This window comes from Neophocaena asiaeorientalis, unplaced genomic scaffold (assembly GCF_003031525.2).
Source record: "Neophocaena asiaeorientalis asiaeorientalis breed wild unplaced genomic scaffold, Neophocaena_asiaeorientalis_V1.1 scaffold420, whole genome shotgun sequence".
Classification (NCBI taxonomy): Eukaryota; Metazoa; Chordata; class Mammalia; order Artiodactyla; family Phocoenidae; genus Neophocaena; species Neophocaena asiaeorientalis.
Genome location: NW_020172770.1, coordinates 3,115,455 through 3,139,500, shown reverse-complemented (window position 1 = coordinate 3,139,500; position 24,046 = coordinate 3,115,455).

Genomic DNA, 24,046 nt, shown 5'->3' with positions numbered 1-24,046 from the left:
GTTCACATATTTTTAGATGGTAGGTAAGGATCGCAAGTGAAGAAATCAAAAGAAAGTGACATTAAAGGAAGAAATACTGAAATCATATACTCTTGTACATATTTATCAGTTTTAAAGTGTTTCTTTGAATTTGCCTTGCCACAGTTAAGAGGCAAATAATCAAGTTTAGAATCTCACAGTTTTCAATTAGGTAGAAAGCCATGGTTTGTAAGTTACTTCAAAATTACAAAAACTTACAGTATCATTTTATTTTGTTAATGATGCTGTGGAACTGAAGATATGGTTATTGTTTCCTGTAGTGATTTCCAATCCCAATTGTTAAGCCCTGCATGACACTGAGGTCACAAGGTTAGAATGGATTTTTGACACACAGTGTCACTATATTGTGGAAGGATACAGAAGCTGACTATTTGAGGGAAAATTAATAGGGCCTTTTTAGTACAATACAATGTGAACTGGGTATAGCAACAATAAGGGATGTTGAGGCACACAGGCTCTAGCAACTGCAGAAAATCATTACATCCCTAACCCTGAAGGAGCAGAGAAAAGAAGCGGTGTTAACTAGAGCCCAGTGAGAACTGGTTATAGGAAGGAAAACTACTTGATAGAAGACATCATTGAAGAGTGTCCTATACCCTGTAAAACCCAAACTAGAAGTGAGTGAGTAAATAAACAATCTGGCTCTGTTCTCCCTCTACCCTCTAATCTCCTGCCATTTCTGCTCTTTGGTCAAGTCCAACTCGAAGCCAGAAGGCAAGGGCACTCAACTGATGCGGCCCATAACAGTCAGTATCCCAAGACACAACACAGGGCAGAGGAGGGCAGGAAGGTTAACTAGACATTTTTCAGTCCACCACCATTATGTATTGTGGTAAAATAATCCAGATAAGGCCAACTGGGAAAGGAATGAGACGGTACAGTGTTGACGTGCTTGTGTACAAGAATACAGTCATCCCTTGGTATCTGTGGGAGATTGGTTCCAGGACCTCCAGGGATATCAAAATCTGCAGATGTTCAAGTCCCTTATATAAAGTGGCATAACACAGCAAGCCTTCCATTATTTGCAGATACAGAACTCACAGATACAGAAAGCCAACCGTATATGAGTTCAAGAAGTGTTCATTTCTCATTAAAACATTTATTTATTTTTACGGTACGCGGGCCTCTCACTGCTGTGGCCTCTCCCGTTGTGGAGCACAGGCTCCTGACTCACAGGCTCATCAGCCATGGCTCACGGGCCCAGCCACTGCGCGGCATGTGGGATCCTCCTGGACCAGGGCACGAACCCGTGTCCCCTGCATCGGCAGGCGGACTCTCAACCACTGTGCCACCAGGGAAGCCCCTAAAACATTTATTTTTAGTAGATTCAGAAAGAGAAGATTTATGTGAGGAACCAAATGATAAGAAACAGCTCTTACTTTCTCTAAAACAATTTTGAGAGAAGAGTTGAATGTGGTTCCTGTGTTAATGCGTTAACCTGTAATGATATTTCATCAAGTGCTGGTATTGCTCTTTGGCCTGACTGCTAAAGGGGAACCAACTCCATTGCTTTGGAGTAGCCTACTGTTCAGTTGTGTTTTCAGCTTTCAAACATATTATGAATTACTGTTCCTTTAAGTTATTGATGGCTATATTTGGTGGACAAATTTCACTCTTCCCATCAGGCCAGTAGTTGGCTATTTGCTGCGTGTTCATTGCTATAAGACTATATGGATAATCACTCAGCTCTTCACTGCAAAAGAAGTCTGCATTATGCCTAAGACTTCATCCCCTCTAGATTTACTTACAAAGCAACTAAATTATTTCTACTATTACTCAGAATTTAAAACAATTACTACATTAGATATCAGCTTCATCACTTAAATATAAATAATTTTATTTCATCTCATCTCATTGGTTGGTTGATTGATTGAGAGAGAGCTCAAAACCTCCACAAGTCTTCCAAATTTTAATCAAAGTACAGTTAGCCACGATTTGTATTTACCCAGAATATATGTTTAAGGAGGAAATTTTTGTAATGTATTCTGTAGTTTGTCTTCCCAATTTTTTCCAAGTCTTTTCTTCCTCAGTACCAGTCATTTCCTGTCAGTTTCCTTCTCTTTAACAGTTCCTCCAATTGAACTTTCCTGTTTCTATTTGCTTGCTTTTTGCATAACCCTGCCTCCTTCCCTCTCTCCCTCCTTCCTTTCCTTCCTTCTATCCTTCCTTCCTCCTTTCCTTTTCTTATTTTTATTCCCTCCTTTTTTTCATTAATGTACTCAGTATCCCATCTTCCTTTTTTCATCTTTTTCCTTACTTTCTGGATTTATAGAATGTTTTATGTAACATTCAAAAATAACAAAGTAGAAAGGCACATCAAATATTTGTGAGAATTAAAACATAAAATAATATTATGAAGCCCAAAAGACATTCAGCTGGTACTCTATATTTGCTAGGTATATAACAAGTATCTGATCTTAAGCCTCCTAATAGTCAAGGAAGAAAAGCCATTTTATAAGACCCATAGTTTCTGCAATGTAAAATAAAAAGCCACCTGAGATCTGAAAGGATATCTCATTGACACATTCATTATTCCTACAAATGTGTATTGAGCACTCATCAGGTGCCAGGAATTGGTCTTGGTTCCTGGATATACAATTTGACATAATAAGCCAAATCCAAGCTTTCATGAAGGTTACATTTTAGAAGGGTAGAAAAACAATAAATGTAATAAATATAAAGTATGCTGGATTGTGATGAGATATAGATATAACTATAAAATGTGAAAACAATTAGCCTTAATTAAAAATAAAATATGGTTTCTCTAGCAAATTCACGGACAGCATGTTCTTCAAGCATGTATGCAAAATATTTTTTTCAAACAGTTTATTGATAGCAATTGAACTTCAGACCCTCAAATGCCAATGTTATCTGTTGCTAATTAAAAACTTTTCCAAACTGAAATTATGGAGACGTGGTTTGACTTTTCTTAGGGAAAATTAGGAACTTCAACCAAAATCCAGGCCTATATTTAATGGCTACCCAAGGTTTGTTTTGTTTGTTTGTTTGTTTGTTTTTGACATAGTTGTGTTTATGTTCTGGGGATTTATCTGATTTTCATCTATTGCAAAATTTAATAGATTTAATAACTGTTACAGTAATTCTTTTTCTAGCAAATTTTTAATGTTCTTCATTTTCATGCACCATTTCACAAAGACAAAAAAGCATCAACAAATACACTTAAAGTAATATGTGTAGAGGTCTCGCCCAGTCACACAATGAAACATAACTTTGTCATAGGTTTCAGGTAGAGAGATTTTTTTTTTTTTTCCGGACAGTGAAGCTTGTTTTAGTTTTCTATCCTAAAATTACATATTGATTCATGTTAGTAAAAACTGGTAAATAAAAAAAAATGTTTTTAAAAAGGTTTAATTTCTGGCAGTTAAAAGATGTAGTTAGAACAAATGCACATGAGGCTCTTTGTGACAGTCTCTGCTGATTGAAAAGGAAACAGGAATTAGGATATATACACCCTTTTGTCTCATGCTTTATAATCATTGTGGTAGAGGTGGTGATATTTTTCTTTATTCGCCAATTTGGGGTTGGGGTTTGAGAAGTATATTATCACTCTATCAAACTTTCAAAACCGCATACATAATTATCAATGTATATTGGTATACCTCAATGAAGAATAATAAGTTCATGGGGTGAGGATAAAAAAAGCCTCTCTGACTTTTACCCTGCTCTCTTCCAACTTAGAGCCTATATACAGCTCTATTAGGCTGTCGTTTCCACCTACACACCTTCAGGTTCTAGTGAAAGTACATCAAAAATACAGGCATTAATGTACAGAAAAGTTACCTCATATTCCCATTAGTATTATTATGTTCTGAACTGACTTCATACACGTGACAATGTAGACACATTGACTCTGCTGGAAACCCTCACTAGAAGAAGTCACTCAATATGGAGCTTCAGGAAAAAAGCAACAAGAATTACAGGATATGAGACAAAGACTGAGCACAGCCTTAGACACTCTTCTGGTTCTGATGGAAATTATCCACCCTAGGCATTGACTTTAATTGCTGCAAACAGCTCCAGAAGGCTGCACTTTCATCCCCATTGTAGGTCAATGAGCATATTTGCATGGTAGAAATTATTAGCAACTAGGCCTGTCCCCAGGATAGTATCCATGATGCTATTCACAGACCATTAATAGCAGAGTTCACCCATGACCAGCAGGGGCTGTGAAGAAATGTTCTCTCCTTCAGAACAACCATTAGTGGACAAATGTCATTCTCTTCAGACATATTTTTTATTTACTTGGGCAAGTCTTACAGATTTTTATGAAACTCATAATAAACCTAAAATATTCACGAGCAGGTATGTTACTGAAGTTTTTAATTTTTAAATGAAGCTATTTCATAATCCTCATGATATAGAAATGTGTTTGGACCTCTTTGGTTTAATTTTTCTTTCTTTCTTTTTAACCTCTCTCTTTTTTTTTAAAGTAAAATCACTGAGTGGAAGCATTTAAAGAATTTGAACAAATCAAGGAATGACTTGTCCTTTAATAATGAAATTTCTCCTAAAAAGGTAGGAATTAACCCACAGTATAAGACTCCTTAAACAGAACAGAAAGAAGCAAATTTAGTCTCTTGAGAAAAAAATATTGATTAATACATAATAACCAGAAGGTAGCACACAGGTTTATAAAATACACCTTGCAAATTGGTTCTTTGCAAAGAAATCCAATGCCTCTTGCAATCCAGATATTATACATCCATGTAGGGCACATTTTCTGTGTCCTGCAATATCGCATTAATATTTGGGATAAAAATTTGTTCAGAAGGAACGTTGCCACTTTAACCAAAGTTTTAAACATACAAACAGAAAGGAAAAGTAAGATGACAATTACCTGGAAAACAAAAGGGGAGCAGAGATAAATAAAGTTTGACAATCATGGAGCTAGATTAACTTTCAGAGACCAGTTGGTTCTTGCCCTATCTTAGGAAAGGGAGTAAGGGTACCTCCTCACAAACAAACACAGCAATATTTTGTTTCAGGCACTGCCTTGCTTTGAGAAGTCATTGCCATTCACAGCTCTGACTTGAGTCTTGACTTAGTATATTGAAAATCTTCCAATTGAGCCACATTGTCTTTCCTATTTATTGCTGCACTCCTTTGCAGTAAGCCATAACTTTTCAGTCTGACAAGATATCATTAATGTGCCTGTTTTACTTGTTTTGTACCAGACTATGGCTCACAGTTTATCATACTGAATACATTGAAAGATACTTTATCCAAATTATCAATCCTGAGGGACCCGAATTCATAGATATCCTGATTGTATGAAACAGCTATGATGCTCCTTTGGTTGTTTTCACTGGACTGGGCACTGAGATAACATTCTTCCACCACTCTGCATCCTCTGGTCTTATCCACACTACTCTCAGGCTGCACTGCTTAGACACACCCCAGAACCCTCTCTATATTTAAGAAAAACTTTCCTAGAGAATATCATAGCTGCAATATTTGTTTTTCCATTCACTCAGTGGCATGAGAATTATGAAATGGTGAAATGGCTGTAACTAAAAAGTCTAATAGAATTGATTACTGTGAAGGATTTATAGCACCATTGGTTTCTAAAATATCTAATTTACAGACTCAAGAATCATGAGACTGTGAAATGTATCCTCATATATAATAAGAAAAAATGATGTTTCCTCTTCTAGCCCTTGGATCCAGGACCTACATGTTGTGTATGAGGATAAAATATGTTCAGAGCATGTACCCCATTCTTCAGAGAGTACCCCAAACTCAAAGTGTGTTCTCTCTCAGGTGACACCATATTTGAGACTCCAAAAAGCAATGCTAAGGAATAACACAAAAGTAAACACTAAAGGAACCAACAGTATTGATGCAAACAGCAACAAAGCAGATAGGAAAATAAAACCAAATTCCAAACTAATTGTTTTTTTAGTGAAGTGTAGCCAACCTGATACTAGGTGGCTGGTTGGTTCCTGCAAGATATGGTCCTTTACCAAGGGAACATGAATGCTGATGCTAGCATGTTGGGCCATCAGTCATGGCAAGAGTCAGAGCTGACCTGGTGAAACCAAATATATTGTTGTATATATTTCAATCCTTGATCTCTAGAACCAAGACTGCTTTGGAGGAGGATCATGTGCTTCTAATGAAAGAGAATGGTGATATACTATGGTCTGAATGTTTGTGTCCCCCACCTCCACCCTGCCGAATTCACATGTTAAAATCCTAATGTTCAGTGTGATAGATTAGGAGGTGAGGGCTTTGGGAAGGGCTTAGTTCAAGAAGGGGAAGCCCTCACAGATGGGATTAGTGCTTTTATAAAGGAGACACCACAGAGATCTTAGCCCCTTCCACCATGGGAGGACATACCAAGAAACTGACAGTCTAAAACCCAGAAGAGGGCCTTCACCAGAACCCAACCCTGCTGGCACTCTGATCTTGACTTTGCATCAAGAACTGTGTGAAGTAGATTTCTGTTGTTTATAAGCTACCCAGTCTGTGATATTTTGTTATAGCAGCCTGAATGGACTAAAATAATGTATATTTACAGAATGGGTCTTTTTGCTTCATGTGGATACTAAGTGTTCTTCCACAAAACCAGATTCTTTAATATTCAGAATACAGAATGATTCTGAGTGGCCTATTCACTTATTATCAAACCTCCTTTATTGCTTTTTATTCTTCAAGTATTAGGAGCCTCATCATCAACTATCTCACCTAGAAAACTTCTATCTTATGACATGATGAGCTGGTTACTGTCACTCTAGAATAAATTGTAAAATAGAGCCAAATAATTGACATATAGAGATAACTGTAAGGAAGTATTATAAATATATTATTTTGGGCTTTTATACTGGGAAGGGAGATCTTTTCCCCAATAACTATTTAGATGGGAAATTCACAAAATTAAAAGTGAAGTCAAAGGAAGGGCAGCAGAAACTAAAATGGCCAATGTTCACTACACCAGATTTTATCTTTTCTAAGTAACTGAAAATTAACGCTAGGCTTAGATATGTTCTAATAGGTCGTTTGTCTATTCTAACTCAAACCATTTTCTCTAATACTTATTTATCAACTTTTTAAAATAAAAATCTTAACCTCACTCTTATGATACAGGAATAATTCATTTGCCCCTAGAATAAGAGTAGGTTACATTCTTCATCTGAAATTGAAAGAATAAAATCATAGATGTGCCATATTCTTACATTTGAAATTTAAAGCACATGCAAAGAAGTGAAAAATTACTATACAGAGTGAGATGGAAATAGAATACAACAAAAACACAATGCAATTATGGCAGCCAAATAATTGTATCTAAATAGTACCAAGCAAGACTGCTTTGCTTAATTATATGTTCTTAAATATTTAACCAACACCTTAACCTTAGTCACTATGTACTGTAATAGTTGGTATCATAAACACATTTGATGTTATCTATACATTTTGATACTATATATATATATATATCAGCTAAATAAATTGTTTAAATAGTCACTTTTGCTTTCAGGTAGAAAAAACAGAGAGGCTTTTTTTGTTATGGTTGTTGTTCTAGAAATATTCTGATGGACAAATGAAAAGTGAATTGAATCACTCACCAAACCAATCTTACTCCAGGACAAAGTCTGAAAGGAAAGGAAAAAATAAAGAGAAGAATAAATTATTTTATATAAAAAAGTAACCATAGCTATATTTGGGAATTGTCATAATTGCTGCAGATTTGGGTGTGTTGTGCTTAGAGCGTGACACATCTAGTAGATGAGGATAAAGGGAGATAAGAAAATGAGCCAGTAAGATAACAGAGGACTAGGAGAGAAAATTTCTGTGATGTGGAAATGCAGACAAGTTTCTAGAATGGGAAGAATTTAAAATTGTGTTATGACCAGTATTGTAATCATATTCTGCCATCGAGAAACATTCAATATGTTTTATACATACAAGGCCACTATGAGGAGATGAAGGAAAGAGATATATCCTCAACATGAAGAAGGAGGTAAGAAGCAAGAGAAGAAGACAACCCTGGAGAAGGATTACTAAAACCAGATTGCTAGTGATTATTGGCATCAGAAGAGCAGAAGACTGAATGGACCAATCAGGAGAAATTTTAGTCATTCATCCCTATTTTCTCATGCCAAGCACTCTTAGAAACATGGAGGTACAATGTGTAACTGCTCAGATTGTATAGAATAAAGGTTTGTGAAATTCTATCTAAACTGAAGGAAAAATGTGTCCTTAAAAACTGGAAATTTGGTGACATGTATGTGTCTGTTTATATACATGGGTACATGGGCACATGTGGTTTTGTGGCAATGATTATCTCACACAAACACAGTTCTTTATGATTGGGTTAATTATCTAATTCTCTTATTTGCCTTCAGACATACCATTTGAATTGAATACCATTTTGAATCTTTGGGGATTTATGAAGGATAAGGAGATGACAAACAACTATTGAAACATTATTAAGTGCAGAATTACCATATACATTTTCTGATTCAGTCCTCACAAGAACCTAAATTTTCAGACTCTCCCACAAAATTTAATCTATAATTCAGTACTATTTGTACTAAATATGTATTGCCATCATAATACTCTATAATAAATTCTTAATGGCATAAAACAATAGCATCCATTGATCATGAACCTAGGATTGTTGGATATATGGGTCTGCTGATATAAACAGCACTTGCCCATATGTCTGTAGGCCAGCTGGCTGTTGGCTAATATAGCAAACCTCAGCTGAGATGATGAAGGAAACTTGACTGCTTTGTGGGGATCTCATCCTTCAGCAGTGTGGTTGGTATATGTCCTTTTCATGGTGAAAGAACAAGTAAAATGCATAAGCAAAATTGTGCAAATGCTTTATCTACTCATATCATACCTTCTAGGATTCTACTGACCAAAGCAAATCACTGGACTAAGAAAAGAATCAGAATGCAGGAGCCTTGTAAATTTACACGACAAAAGCTACATGTAGGAAGAGATGAAAATAAAAGCCATTAAGGAAATTAATCTACCAAACCATAAAATACACATTTTTCATTATGTATTTTCTATATCTATATATCTACACCTGCACCTATCTATCTATATCTAGCCTACGAAGGAGAAATATAAGAGTACTCAGAGACAGAATTTGACACCCATGTCTTTTGAAAAACTGATGTCTTTTACAATGTAAACTACAATAACTGAAACATGGTATATTGTAAATGTTATTGATATTTTTGGGAATTCAGAAATTTTATGAAATTTAGTTGAGTCTCAGAAAATGGAGGAAGATGCAGCTAGACTTCTGATGTTGGATGCAGTGGTTCAGATTTGGCTATATCTGGCACCTGTTCTCATTGCTAGCCGTTCTAGGGCAGTGAATTTAAAAAAATGTTGAATATCACCATGCTGATCTCTTGTTACAGCAGCATCAAATATACCATAAAAAATTGTCCAAATTTAGAAAATTTAGTTCAGCAAGTGACTTCTCAACTTTTTCACTTTCAGGTCATGTTATTGTTCTTATTTGTCCTACTAAGAACTAGACTGTTAAAAGCAGGATAGAGAGCTTTAGAAATCACCAATGTAGGGGATCTTAATCTAAGATATTTTATAGCTTATAATGCATTCTTGTGATATATTGAAAGTCAGGAGGCCTGTTTTAGGGTTCTATTTTCTACCTTAGAGCAGCAAAATATGTCTTTTAGGTCACTCAACTTTAAAAAATGATATAGTCAAAAAACATTAAAAAAATTTACTGAAACTGCAGTGGTCATTACAGTGAGAAATAAAAAGACAGAAATGGTCAATTGATATTTCAGCAACTCATTATCTCCTTTTTAGAGCATGAAAATACCAGTAATGGAACTCTTTTGAAATTCTTTCTTTTCAAATATAAAATTTAATATAATAATATTTTAATGATAATTATAACAATTCCACCTTTATTGTTTGTCTATATGCCCAGTAAGTATCAGGGTGTAATAAAGGGAAAAAAGAAAAGAAAGGAAAATTAAAACCAGCAGCAATGTTTTTAACCTTAATACGATTCCACTAACCATAAACAAACAGTAATCAATACAAAAGAGTTAAACTTGGTAAAATTGTAATTAGGAGGTAATAAAGAATAGATAGGAACTGCTAGAACAATTGTGGAAGATTTCGTGGAAGTGAAAAATTAGTGCAAAATTGAAAGCAATCTTAAAAGAAGTCTGGAATTCTACAGTCATTCTATTTAGGGAGGGAGAAATAAATTATATTGTGTAAAGAAAAATTTAGGATTGATAAATTTGAGTAAAGGGAAGCAAACATTTTGGGGAAAAAACAACACATATTTTCAATTATTTGACTGAATATTGTAGGTAGAAGTTAGAACTTTGCCATGCTATTCCTTTTGGCTTTGATGCCCTTGATATTCTTGAACCCCAAGAACCACACCTACTTAACTCTCAGTATCAACACCAAACACATCTCTGAGACATCATTGCTTAGACAGAAGCAATGACAATTACCTATTGTTTATTTTGTATTATAGTGCTTGTAAACATTTCTCAACACTAGATTTGATCCAAAATTACCTGGGAAAAAAAGCTATGAATCCTGTCTTCATTTTATCTATCTTTTCCTTCTCAGCTCTGTGAAGATTTATTTATTGAATCTGTAGAACTAGTTTACCAGCCGTCCAATATGACATGGTCTGGACAAAAGCAAGAAGCATATTATGGGCTTATTCACATCCACGAGACTTAGGAACCAGTACCATTCTTGCTACTTCACACTTTAGCTCAGGATCTGGGATACCACAAACAAGTATGGGTTTTCAGCCACTCTGAATGCTTTAGCATCATATTTTGCTACGAACCTAAGGACACGTTGCCTTTCTTGCTAATTACTCCATGATCATTCTCCAGTTTCCCGGCTTGATGCCATTTCATTTCATTTCTAGCTCAGGAATGAAGAATTGTTCTAAACTCTAGATAAAGATTGAAACATTGGCATCCTGATGCATCTTCCCTGCTTATCTCCCTCAAGGAGGAGGCAGAGGCAAGGAGGCAGTGTCTTGGTCAATGTCCTTGGTTATCGCCAAAAACTTTCCTTAAACTTATATTCATTGATTGTGGCTTCAGCCAACCATAAGTATATTCCTGAGTTGTCTTCCTACGTGGAATATTTTATAAATCCAGTGAGCAGAGTGTGATTGTAATATTATCCATTGCCTCCAAGTAGTTGACTAGGACACTCCAGAAACATTACCTTCTAGGCAAAATGCTTGAATTCTATTTTCTCATCTGTTAGGGAGCAGAGAATTAGGAGCAGGAAGTGTGCGTTTAATTTGACAAAACATTTCAGTTTTGTCGATCACTCAATAAATGGACCCTATTTTTTTGCCTTGTGGAAACAATTTGTCATCATTCACATTTGTGGAGATATATTTCCTAATTTACATAGTGATTGCTGAATTTCACATTCTTTTGAACATTACATTGTTTTTGCTATTTGCCATACCGAATTTTCACACCAGGATTTGGTGGGGGAGGAAGATGGGTCTCAGTGAAGTAGTGTTTGGGACATATATGACCTTATTCTCTGGTATGAAACTACTATGATTCTTAGTACTATGGTACTTAGTACATAGCAGGTTATTTAGAAGTAATTAATTATGCCAGCTCTAGATGTCAAAAATAAGATTGATGTTTGAAAATCCTCAGGTGAAATAAGTGAACATCTCCATTACTGCTGTTGTAGCTAAAACCAAGTGACTATCTCTTGAGTTAATACACTGAAAGGGGGTAGACTAGAAAGCTTTTCTGGACCTTTATGGTATTAAATTCTTTAATTTCAGTTAAATACTGTTGATTTATATTAGCTCAGGAAATGTGGTATTAAAGACACCTGCATTTACATAACTAGTGTAATAGCAGCACTCTTTGCATAGCTACAAAATTTATAAAATACTTTCACTTGCTTTGTCTCCTCCATTTCATTTGAGTCTCCCACATGTTGGAGTTTGTGTTGAGAACATATTGCTACCATTCTGTCCTATTGATGAGAAAACAAAGGCTCAGACATATTAACTAACATGATCAAGGCTAAACAGTAACATTGAAGATAAAATAATACAAAATATGTTAAAACGACTTTGTAAACTATATATGCTAATGACATAGAGCTAGAACTCTAATCCAGCTTCGGGATATAGGCTTCTCTATTACAAGTCTTAAATGAATTGTTCTGTGTAACCATATATTCTGCAGAAGTTAATCTTTCCTGATAACCACTTTACCCATTACCAGGCTTCTCTTTTGAGTTTTAAAAATGTGCCCAGATACTGAAGTTAACAGTGCTCAATCCAAGTAACACAGTTTAAGAAGTTAATCCTACAATCATATAAATTAGTGTAGTTTTTATTAGAGCTTCACGAATTTCACCCTTTTCTGATTTCTTTACTGGCTTTTCACTAACTTCCTTTTTCAGCTGAAGTAATTGAAGTTTAGAAACTTCAATTTCCAGATGTGCTGTTACAGCCATTTATGAGAGATAGCTTGTAAATAGATGCAGAACAAATTTTCTAACTACTATACCTCATAATATCTTCACTGTTGTCTTTCATTATTTAAAAAATTGACACCACTGACAGTGATTACACATCTCCATTCCATCTCAAACTACACCGCAGACATCTTTGAAGAACGCCTAATACAACAATATTTGTACTTTCCTCAATCATCAGGCATTGGCAAATACTTTACATCTCATCAAATATTATACTGAGTAATGTGTACTTTTGAAAATGGAGGTCAGTCACCAAATTACACTAAAACTGTAAAATATACAGAGAAGCAACAGGCTGCCAGCTGCTGCTCATGCATAGAAATGGGGATTTGAGTAATCATATATTATCCCTGATCAACAAAAATATGCTAGTTAATCAAAAGTTTGCATTTGATGGTAGACATGAAATAAATCTAGTAAGGAAACTGGCTTCAAATAGTAAAAAATATCCATGTCTCTGCATACAGTACATTAAAGGGATAGATTAAGACCATAATATCAGTTTGAAATTATCAAAAACAATACAAAAGAAAATTTGTCTAAAGGTAATAAAACATTATTATCAAGTCTGAATAATGCAAAAACAATACTAATAACTATTGCTATTATCAGTAGAAAGAGATTTTTATAAATACTATATAATCTTTGTGATGACATGCAAAGTTAAAGATTAGAATGCAATTTACAGTAAGGGGAGTATAAATTTCTTCCCCAATTCAATAGTTATATTGAATCACTATGCGTATTAAAAAGGGAATAATTTGGGCTTCCCTGGTGGCGCAGTGGTTGAGAGTCCCCCTGCTGATGCAGGGGACGCGGGTTCGTGCCCCAGTCTGGGAGGGTCCCACATGCCGCAGAGCAGCTGGGCCCGTGAGCCATGGCCGCTGAGCCTGCGCGTCCGGAGCCTGCGCTCCGCAACGGGAGAGGCCACAACAGTGAGAGGCCCGCGTACCGCAAAAAAAAAAAAAAGGGAATAATTTTTAAAAATTTAAGTGAGAAATCCTATTATAAAAATTATAGGTAGATAGGAACATCTACCTATTTGTAGATGATAGCTTACACCTGGGAAATGATAAAAACAACATTTTACATTTTGGAAAGTTATATATCTCTCAGAAGACATTGATCCAACAATTTCCAAATTGATAAGAAAACAAGTGTAATAGACTTGCTTATTGAGCCTTCAATATCTGAGGCTCATCTCTTCAGTATATGGACTATATAACTCTGGGAATGTTAACCTGTCTGAGACTGAGTTTGCCCTGAAAAGTATGGGTGGTAACTATCTTCACACACTAGTAGAGGTGAATATTATATAATACGTGTAAACAACATATACAGAGCTCTAAGCTACTCTACCTATCTGTATTGAATTTTTTTCTTTCTTCAATTCTTCTTTAATGTTAACTTTGAAGCATGCCAATATGACAACTTCTGTTTGTTGTTATGGAAGATTATTTTGCTTTGCTTTGTTTTTCTGGGTCATTGGGGATGGGCTATTGATAGCTTCCCATATTAAGTGATTTTGCTTAAATATTTTCTGTCACTGAAACTAAAAATCTAGCTGTTTTGAGAGAAAGAAAAATAGTACTCAAAAATGTTAAATAAAACTGTTAATTGATGATGATGACTCTGAGTTATTAAATTTTTTTTGGTAAAATTCTCCCTGTAGCACATATATAGCCAGCAGTGTTTTTTTCTCATTTCCTTCAGTTCATTCCATGTTCAGAGGTATTGTTATATGAAAATGTTCTGAAAATATTAGCTCTGGACTAGAAAATAATTTTCCTGTCAAGCAGTCTGTGGTATACAGATGGCAAATAAATGAAAATGTTTACCAAAAGGAAAAGGCTAAGATTAAATATGAATACGTAAATGAAGTTTTCTTATATATTTCAATATATAAATACCATGTAAGCATCTGTACTTAATTTTACAGAGTATAAGTATATAGTTTCTCATGTATTTAATGATTGAATTTAATGATTAAGTCCTTTCATTATTATTTTTTTCAATTTCCTTGACATTAATTTGTATAAGGTCAACAACTAACACTTGTTTATACTGGTTCTCCAAAAATGCCAATTAATTTACATTTTGTCATAATTGCATTTGTCTTCCTACTCATATTTTTCCAACCCCTGGGCAATCCACAATTTTCAGTAATGACAAAACTATAATAATATGATATTATGACTTCTTATGTTATTAATTTGGTAGGGATATACATGAGTCTATTGTTTCTTGATATATTTCTATTATATTAAATTTTATACTTTAGAGTAATTTCCTTCTACACACCAAACACATTAATAATTAATAAATTTCCCAATGGCCAACAGATTTAGAAATCTATTTAAAAATCATTAAGGTTTAATTTTGTGAATAATGTTAAGATGGTGGTACAATTTAAATTTCTTCATATGATTATCCACTTTCCCAACACCATTTATTGAATAAACTATTCTTTCTTCACTGAGTGTTCTTAGTTTCCTTATTAAATATTAGTTTATTATATATTTCAGGGGTTATTTATGAGTGCTTGATACTGTTCCATTGGTCTATGTGTTAATTTTTAAGACAGTATGATACCATTTGATTATTTCAACTTTGTAGTATAGTTTGATATTAGAAAATATGATGCCCCCTGTTTTATTCTTCTTTCTCAGGATTGCCTTGATTATTCAGGATCTTTTCTACTCCCATACAAATTTTATGGTTGCTTTTTCTATCTGTGAAAAGTATTATTGGAATTTTGATAGGGATTGCATGAATGTCCAAATTCCACATTGGATCTTGATAGGAATTGTGCTGCATACATAAATGGCTTTGGGTAGTATGGACATTTTAACAATATTGATTCTTGCTATCCATGAACACAGGATGTCTTTACATTTAGTGTGACTTCTTCAATTTCATTCATCAAGATCTTATGGTTTTCAGTGAACAGATCTGTCAACTCCTTGGTTAAATTTATTCCTGTGTATTTTATTGGTTTGATGCTATTGTAAATTGGATAGTTTTCTCTATTTCCTTTCGAGATACTGTGTTGTTAGTGTATAGAAATGCAACTGAGATTTGCTTGTTAATTTTTGTATCTTGGAACTTTACTGAATTAATTGATTAGATCTAATAATTTTTTTAAATCTTTAGGATTTTCCATACACAAGATCCTGTCATCAGGAAACAAAGACAGTTTTACTTCTTCTTTTCCAGTGAGGATGTCCTTTATTTCTTTTTCTAACCTAATTTCTCTGGCTAGAATTTTCAGTACTGTGTAGAGTAGGAGTGGTGATGGGGGCACCTTTATCTTATTCTTGATCTTAGAGAAAAAATTTTCAAATTTTCCCTGTTGAGAATGATGTTAGCTGTGTGTTAGTTCCTCCTATACCCAATTTATTTATTTTTATTTTATTTTTATTTTATTTTTTGTGGTAGCGGGCCTCTCACTGTTGTGGCCTCTCCCGTTGCGGATCACAGGCTCCGGACGCGCAGGCTCAGTGGCCATGGCTCACGGGCCCAGCCGCCCAGTGGCATGTGGGCTCTTCCCAGACCGGGGCACGAACCCGTGTCCCCTGCATCGGCAGGCGGACTCTCAACCACTGCGCCACCAGGGAAGCCCTATACCCAATTTATTTAGAGTTTTTATCATTAATTGATGTTGTATATTGTCAAATGCTTTTTCCACATTTATTGAGATGACCATATGATTTTTACCTTTTACTCTGTTAATGTGAAATACTCAGATTTATTGAGTTAGTTACGTTGAACCACCAGTGAATTGCAAAAATAAATCCCAATTACTTATGGTGTGTGATTATTTTAATATGCTGTTGAATTTAGTTTGTTAGTATATTTTGCATATATTTGTATCTGTGCTAATCAGGGATACTGGTCTATAGTTTTCTCTTTCTTGTAGTTTCCTTATCTGTCTTTGGTATCAGAGTAATGCTGGTCTTGTAAAATGAGTTTGTGAGTATTCCCTCCTCTTCTCTTTTTTGAAAGGGCTTGAAAAGGATTGGTATTAATTCTTCTTTGAATGTTTAAGAATGCAACAGGAAAGCCATCTGATCGTGGCCTTTTCTTGTTGGAAGATTTAAATTACTGATTCAGTCTCTTTGCTAGTAACTAGAGTATTCATATTTTCTATTTCTTAATGATTTAGTCTTGGTAGGTTGTATGTTTCTAGGAATTTATCCATTTCTTATAGGTTGTCCAATTTGTTAGAGTATACTTTTTCATAGTAGTCTCTTATGATCCTTTGTATTTCTGTGGTACCAGTTGTAATGTCTCCTCTTTCTTCCTAATTTTATTTGAGTCTTCTCTCTTTTCTAAATTATTTTAGCTAAAGTTTTATCAATTTTGTTTATCTTTTCAAAATACCAGCTCTTAGTTTCATTGATCTTTCTATTGTTTTTCTAGTCTCTATTTCATTTACAACTCAAAATAGATTAAAGTCTTAAACATAAAACCTGAAACCATAACACTCCCAGAAAAAAGGCATAGGGAAAAACCTCCTTGACATTGGTCTTGGCAATATATATATATTTTTTAATGTGACACCAGAATCATAAACAGTAAAAGTAAAAACAAGTAAGTGGACTTTAAAAAACTATAAAGCTTCTGTACACCAAAGGAAAAAAATCAACAAAATGATAAGGCAGCCTATGGAATGAGAGAAAATATTTATAAATCATATATCTGATAAGGGATTAATATCTCATATATATAACAAATTTATACAACTCATAGCAAAAAACAAATAATAATGGACAGAGGAAATTTATAGACTTTTTTTTTCAAAAAAGACATACAACTGTCCAACAAATAAAGCAAAGATGCTCAACATTACTAATCATTAGGGAAATTCAAATCAAAACCACAATGAGATACCTGTTGGAATGGCTATCTTCAAAAAGACACGAGATAACACATCTTGGTGAGGATGTGTAGAAAAGTGAACCTTTTGTATTTTTGGTGTGAACGGAAGTTGGTACAACCACTATGGAAATAGTATGGATGCTCATCAAAAAACTAAAACTAAAACCGCCATATAATCCAGAAATCTCACTTCTGGGTATATATCCAAAAAATATGAAATCATATTCTCAAACAGATATTTGCACTCTTTGTTCAATGGGGCATTATTCACAATAACCAAGATATGAAAACACCACAAGTGTCTATCAGTAGATGAATGAAGAAAATGTAATATATCCATACATTGCAAAATTATTCAGCCATAGATAAAGAAGGAAATCTTCTCATTTGCAACAACATGGATAGATATTGAGGGCATTGTGTTAAATGAAATAATTCGGACAGGGAAAGATAAATACTATGTGAAATCACTTATATATGGAATCTGAAAAAGTGAAACTATACAAACAGAGAGTACAGGGGTAGCTGTCATGGGTTGGGGATGGGAGGAAGGTGGTCAAAGTGTACAAACTTCCAGTTATAGGATGAGTAAGTTCTGGGGATGTAATATATAGCATGGTGAATATAGTTAACAATATATACTTGAAAGTTTTTAGTGAATAGACTTTAAATGTTCTAACTACAAAAAAGAAATGGTAATTATATGAGATGAAAAAGGTGCTAATTAACACTGCTGATGTAATCATTTTGCAATATATGTGTATCAAATCCACATAAACTTTATAATCACATAATTTGAATTCTTCCTTATACCATAGAGCATGAGAAAACCTTCATCTACTTCTTATCCCCTTTCTTTTGTTTTTGTTTTTGCTTGTTGTTTTTGGTGGTGATGGTTTTCATATTCTCACTTCTGTTAGATAATGAAAAGATGAAGGACAGGTTGCCAGTGGTCTCTTGTTTGATGACACTGGAAGTAAAATAGTCCAATGGAAATAAAGAGAAAAACAGAGATGAAGACAAAAAGAGTACATACAAAAATGCTTAGGTCAGAGAAAACTAATACTTTTTTACACTGTGAAATCAAAATAAAAAATTAAAGCCACATATAACTGAAATAGTATGGTTGCAAAAGTTTATGAAGTAGAGGAAGGACCTTCAAGATGGCAGAGGAGTAAGACATGGATGTCACCTTCTTCCCCACAAATACATCAAAAATATAACTACATGTGGAACAACTCCTACAGAACACCTGCTGAACGCTGGCAGAAGACTTTAGACTTCCCCAAAGGCAAGAAAATCACCATGTACCTGGATAGGGCAAAAGAAAAAATAATAAAACAGAGACAAAAGAATAGGGATGGGACCTGCACCTCTGGGAGGGAGCTGTGAAGGAGAAAAGTTTCCACACACTAGAAAGCCCCTACACTGGCAGAGATGGGGAGTGGTGTTGGGGGAAGCTTAGGAGCAATGGAGGAGAGCACAGTAACAGAGGTGCATAGGGCAAAGTGGAGAGATTCCTGCACAGAGGATCAGTGCTGAACAGCATTACGAGCTTGAGAGGCTTGTCTGCTCTCCCGCAGGGGTGGGTGGGGGCTGGAGGCTGAGACTCTGGCTTTGGAGTTCAGATCCAGCGAAAAGACAGGGGCTGGCTGCATGAACACAGCCTGAAAGGGGCTAGTGCACCACAGCTAGCCAGGAGGGAGTCTGGGAAAATGTCTGGAACCGCCTAAGAGGCAAGAGACCATTGTTTCTGGATGTGCAAGGAGAGGGGATTCAGAGCCCTGCCTAAATGAGCCCCAGAGATGGGCATGAGCCGCTGATATCAGCGAGGACAGCAAAGATGGGCATGAATGCTAAGACTGCTGCTGCAGCCACCAAGAAGCCTGTGTGCAAGCACAGGTCACTATCCACACCTCCCCTTCCAGGAGACTGTGCAGTCTGCCACTGCCAGGGTCCCCTGATCCAGGGACAAATTCCCTGGGAGAACACATGGCATGCCTCAGGCTGTTGCAACGTCACACCAGCCTCAGCTGCCACAAGCTCACATTGTATTCCATACCCCTCCCTCCCCTCAGCCTGAGTGAGCCTGAGCCCCCTAATCAGCACAACTTTAACCCCGTCCTATCTGGGTGGGGAATAGTCACCCACAGGTAACCTACAAGCAGAGACAGGGCCAAAACCAAAGCTGAACCCCAGGAGCTGTGCAAACAAAGAAGAGAAAGGAAAATTTCTCCCAGCAACCTCAGGAGCAGTGGATTAAATCTCCACAAACAACTTGATGTACCCTTCATCTGTGGAATACCTGAATAGACAACGAATCATCCCAAAATTGAGGCAGTGGATTTTGGGAGCAACTGTAGACTTGGGGTTTGCTCTCTGCATCTAATTTGGTTCTGGTTTTATGTTTATCTTAGTTTAGCATTTAGACCTTATCATGATTGGTAGATTTGTTTATTTATTTGGTTGCATTCTTCCCTTTTTTTATATATATATTATTTTCTCTTTCTGTGAGTGTGTATGTGTAGGCTTCTTTGCGTGATTTTTTTCATCTAGATTTGTTTTTACCATTTTTCATATGGTTCTGTATGTCCATTTTTTTAATATAGTTCTTAGCGCTTGTTATCATTGGTGGATTTGTTGTTTGAATTGGTTGCTCTCTTCTTTCTTTCCTAATTATTATTTTTTTTAATTTTAATATTTTTTATTTTAATAACTTATTTTTATTAATTTTTTATTTCCTTCTTTTTCTTTTTCTTCTCCCTTTTCTTCTGAACTGCAGCTGACAGGGTCTAGGTGCTCTGGCCTGGTGTCAGGCCTGACCCTCTGAGGTGGGAGAGCCGAGTTCAGGACTTTGCTCTATCAGAGACCTCCCAGCCACAAGTAATATCAAATGGCAGAAGCTCTCCAAGAGATCTCCATCTCAATGCTAAGACCCAGGTGCACTCAACAACCAGCAAGCTATAGTGCTGGACACCCCATGCCAAACAACTAGCAAGACAGGGACACAACCCCACCCATTAGTAGAGAGGCTGCCTAAAATCATACAAAGTCACAAACACCCCAAAACACACCACCAGACGTGTTCCTGACCACCAGTCAGTGAAGATCCAGCCTCATATACCAGAACACAGGCACCAGTCCACTCCACCAGGAACTTACACAACCCACTGAAACAACTTACCCACAGGGGGAAGACACAAAAACAATAGGAACTACGAACCTGCAGCTTGTGAAAAGGAGACCCCAAACACAGTAAGTTAAGCAAAATGAGAAGACAGAGAAATACACAGCAGATGAAGGAGCAAGGTAAAAACCCACTAGACCAAACAAATGAGAGGAAATATGTGGTCTACCTGAGAAAGAATTCAGAGCAATGATAGTAAGGATAATCCAAAATCTTGGAAATAGAATGGAGAAAATACAAGACATGTTTAATAAGGACCTAGAAGAACTAAAGAGCAAACAAACAATGATGAACAAAATATTAAATGAAATTAAAAATTCTTTAGAAGGAAGCAATAACAGAATAACTGAGGCAGAAGAATGGATAATTGACCTGGAAGATAAAATAGTGGAATTAACTATGGAAGAGCAGAATATAAAAAAAGAATGAAAATAATTGAGGACAGTCTTAGAGACATCTGGGACAACATTAAATGCACCAACATTAGAATTATAGGGGTCCCAGGAGAATAAGAGAAAAAAAAAAAAGGGACTGAGAAAATATTTGAAGAGATTATAGTTGAAAACTTCCCTAACATTGGAAAGGAAAGAGTCAATTAAATCTAAGAAGTGCAGAGAGTCCCATACAGAATAAAACCAAGGAGAAACACATCAAAACACATATTAATCAAACTATCAAAAATTAAATACAGTGGAAAAATATTAAAAGCAGCAAGGGAAAAGCAACAAATAATATACAAGGGAATTCCCATAAGGTTAACAGCTGATCTTTCTGCAGAATCTCTGCAAGCCAGAAGGGAGTGGCAGGACATATTTAAAGTGAGGAAAGGGAAAAAGCTACAACCAAGATTACTCCACCAAGCAAGGATCTCATTCAGATTCAACAGAGAAATTAAAACCTTTACAGACAAACTAAGAAAATCCAGCACCACCAAACCAGCTTTACAACAAATGCTCAAGGAACTTCTCTAGGCAGGAAACAAAAGAGAAGGAAAAGACCTACAATAACAAAACTAAAAAACAATTATGAAAAAGGTATTAGGAATATACATAGTGATAACTACCTTAAATGTAAATGGATTAAATACTCCAAACAAAAGATACAGGCTGGGTGAATGGATACAAAAACAAGACACGAATATATATGGGGTCTACAAGAGACTGACTTCAGACATAGTGACACATACAGACTGAAAGTAAGGGGATGGAAAAAGATATTCTGGGCAAATGGAAATCAAAAGAAAGTTGGACTAGTAATTCTCATATCAGACACAAATCATTTTAAAATAAAGACTATTAAAAGAGACAAAGAAGGACACTATATAATGATCAAGGGATCAATCCAAGAAGAAGATATAACAATTGTAAATATTTATGTACCTAACATAGGAGTACCTCAATATATAAGGCAAATGCTAACAGCCAGAAAAGGGGAACTCGACAGTAACACAATAATACTAGGGGACTTTAACACACCACTTTCATCAATGGACAGATCATCCAAAATGAAAATAAATAAGGAAACACAAGCTTTAAATGATGCATTAAACAAAATGGACTTAATTGATATTCATAAGACACTCCATCCAAAAACAACAGAATACAGTTTCTGCTCAAGTGCTCATGGAACATTCTCCTGGATAGATCATATCTTGCGAAAAAAATCAAGCACTGGTAAATTTAAGAAAATTGAAATCATATCAAGTATCTTTTCTGATGACCACACTATGAGCCTAGATATCAATTACAGGGAAAAAGCCATAAAAAATAAAAACACGTGGAGGCTAAACAATACACTAATAAATAACGAAGAGATCACTGAAGAAATCAAAGAGGAAATAAAAAATATCTAGAAACAAATGACAATGAAAACACAATGACCCAAGGGCTTTCCTGGTGGCACAGTGGTTGAGAGTCTGCCTGCCGATGCAGGAGACATGGGTTCGTGCCCCAGTCCAGGAAGATCTCACATGCCACGGAGCGGCTGGGCTCATGAGCCATGGCTGCTGAGCCTGCATGACCGGAGCTTGTGCTCCGCAATGGGAGAGGCCACAACAGTGAGAGGCCCGTGTACAGCAAAAAAAAAAAAACAAACACAATGACCCAAAACCTATGGGATGCAGCAAAGGCAATTCTAACAGGGAAATTTAGAGCAAAACAATCCTACCTCAAGAAACAAGAAACATCTCAAATAAACAACCTAACCTTACACCTAATGCAATTAGAGAAAGAAGAAAAATATACCCCAAATTTAGCAGAAGGAAAGAAATCGTAAATATCAGAACAGAAATAATTGAAAAACAAATGAAGGAAATGAGAGCAAAGATCAACAAAACTAAAAGTTTTGTCTTTGAGAAGATAAACAAAATTGATAAAACATTAGCCAGGCTCATCAAGAAAAAATGGGAGAAGACTCAAATCAGTAGAATTAGAAATGAAAAAGGAGAAGTTACAAGAGATACTGCAGAATTCCAAAGCATCATAAGAGACTACTACAAGCAACCATATGCCAAAAAAAATGGAAAACTTGGAAGAAATGGACACATTCTTAGAAAAGCACAACCATCTGAGATTGAACCAGGAAGAAATAGAAAAATATAAAGAGACAAATCACAAGCACTGAAATTGAAACTGTGATTAACAATCTTGCCACAAACAAAAGTCCAGGATCAAATGGCTTCACAGGCAAATTCTATGTAACATTTAAATAAGAGCTAACACCTATCCTTCTCAAACTCCTCCAAAATATAGCAGATGGGGGAGCACTCCCAAACTCATTCTACAAGGCTACCATCACTCTGATACCAAAACCAGACAAAGATGTCACAAAGAAAGAAAATTACAGGCCAATATCACTGATGAATATAGATACAAAAATCCTCAACAAAATGCTAGCAAATAAAATCCAATCACACATTAAAAGGATCATACACCATGATCAAGGGGGGTTTATCCCAGGAATGCAAGGATTCTACAATATATGCAAATCAATCAATGTGATAAACCATATTAACAAATTGAAGGAGAAAAACCATATGATCACCTCGACAGATGCAGAAAAACTTTTGACAAAATTCAACACCCATTTATGATAAAAACCCTCCAGAAAGTAGGCATAGAGGGAACTTTCCTCAACATAATAAAGGCCATATATGACAAACCCACAGCCAACATCATTCTCAAAGGTGAAAAAGTGAAACCATTTTCACTAATATCAAGAACAAGACAAGGTTGCTCACGCTCACCACTATATTTCAACATAGATTTGGAAGTTTTAGCCACAGCAATCAGAGAAGAAAAAGAAATAAAAGGAATCCAAATTGGAAAAGAAGAAGTAAAACTATCACTGTTTGCAGATGACATGATACTATACATAGAGAATCCTAAAGATGCTACCAGAAAACTACTA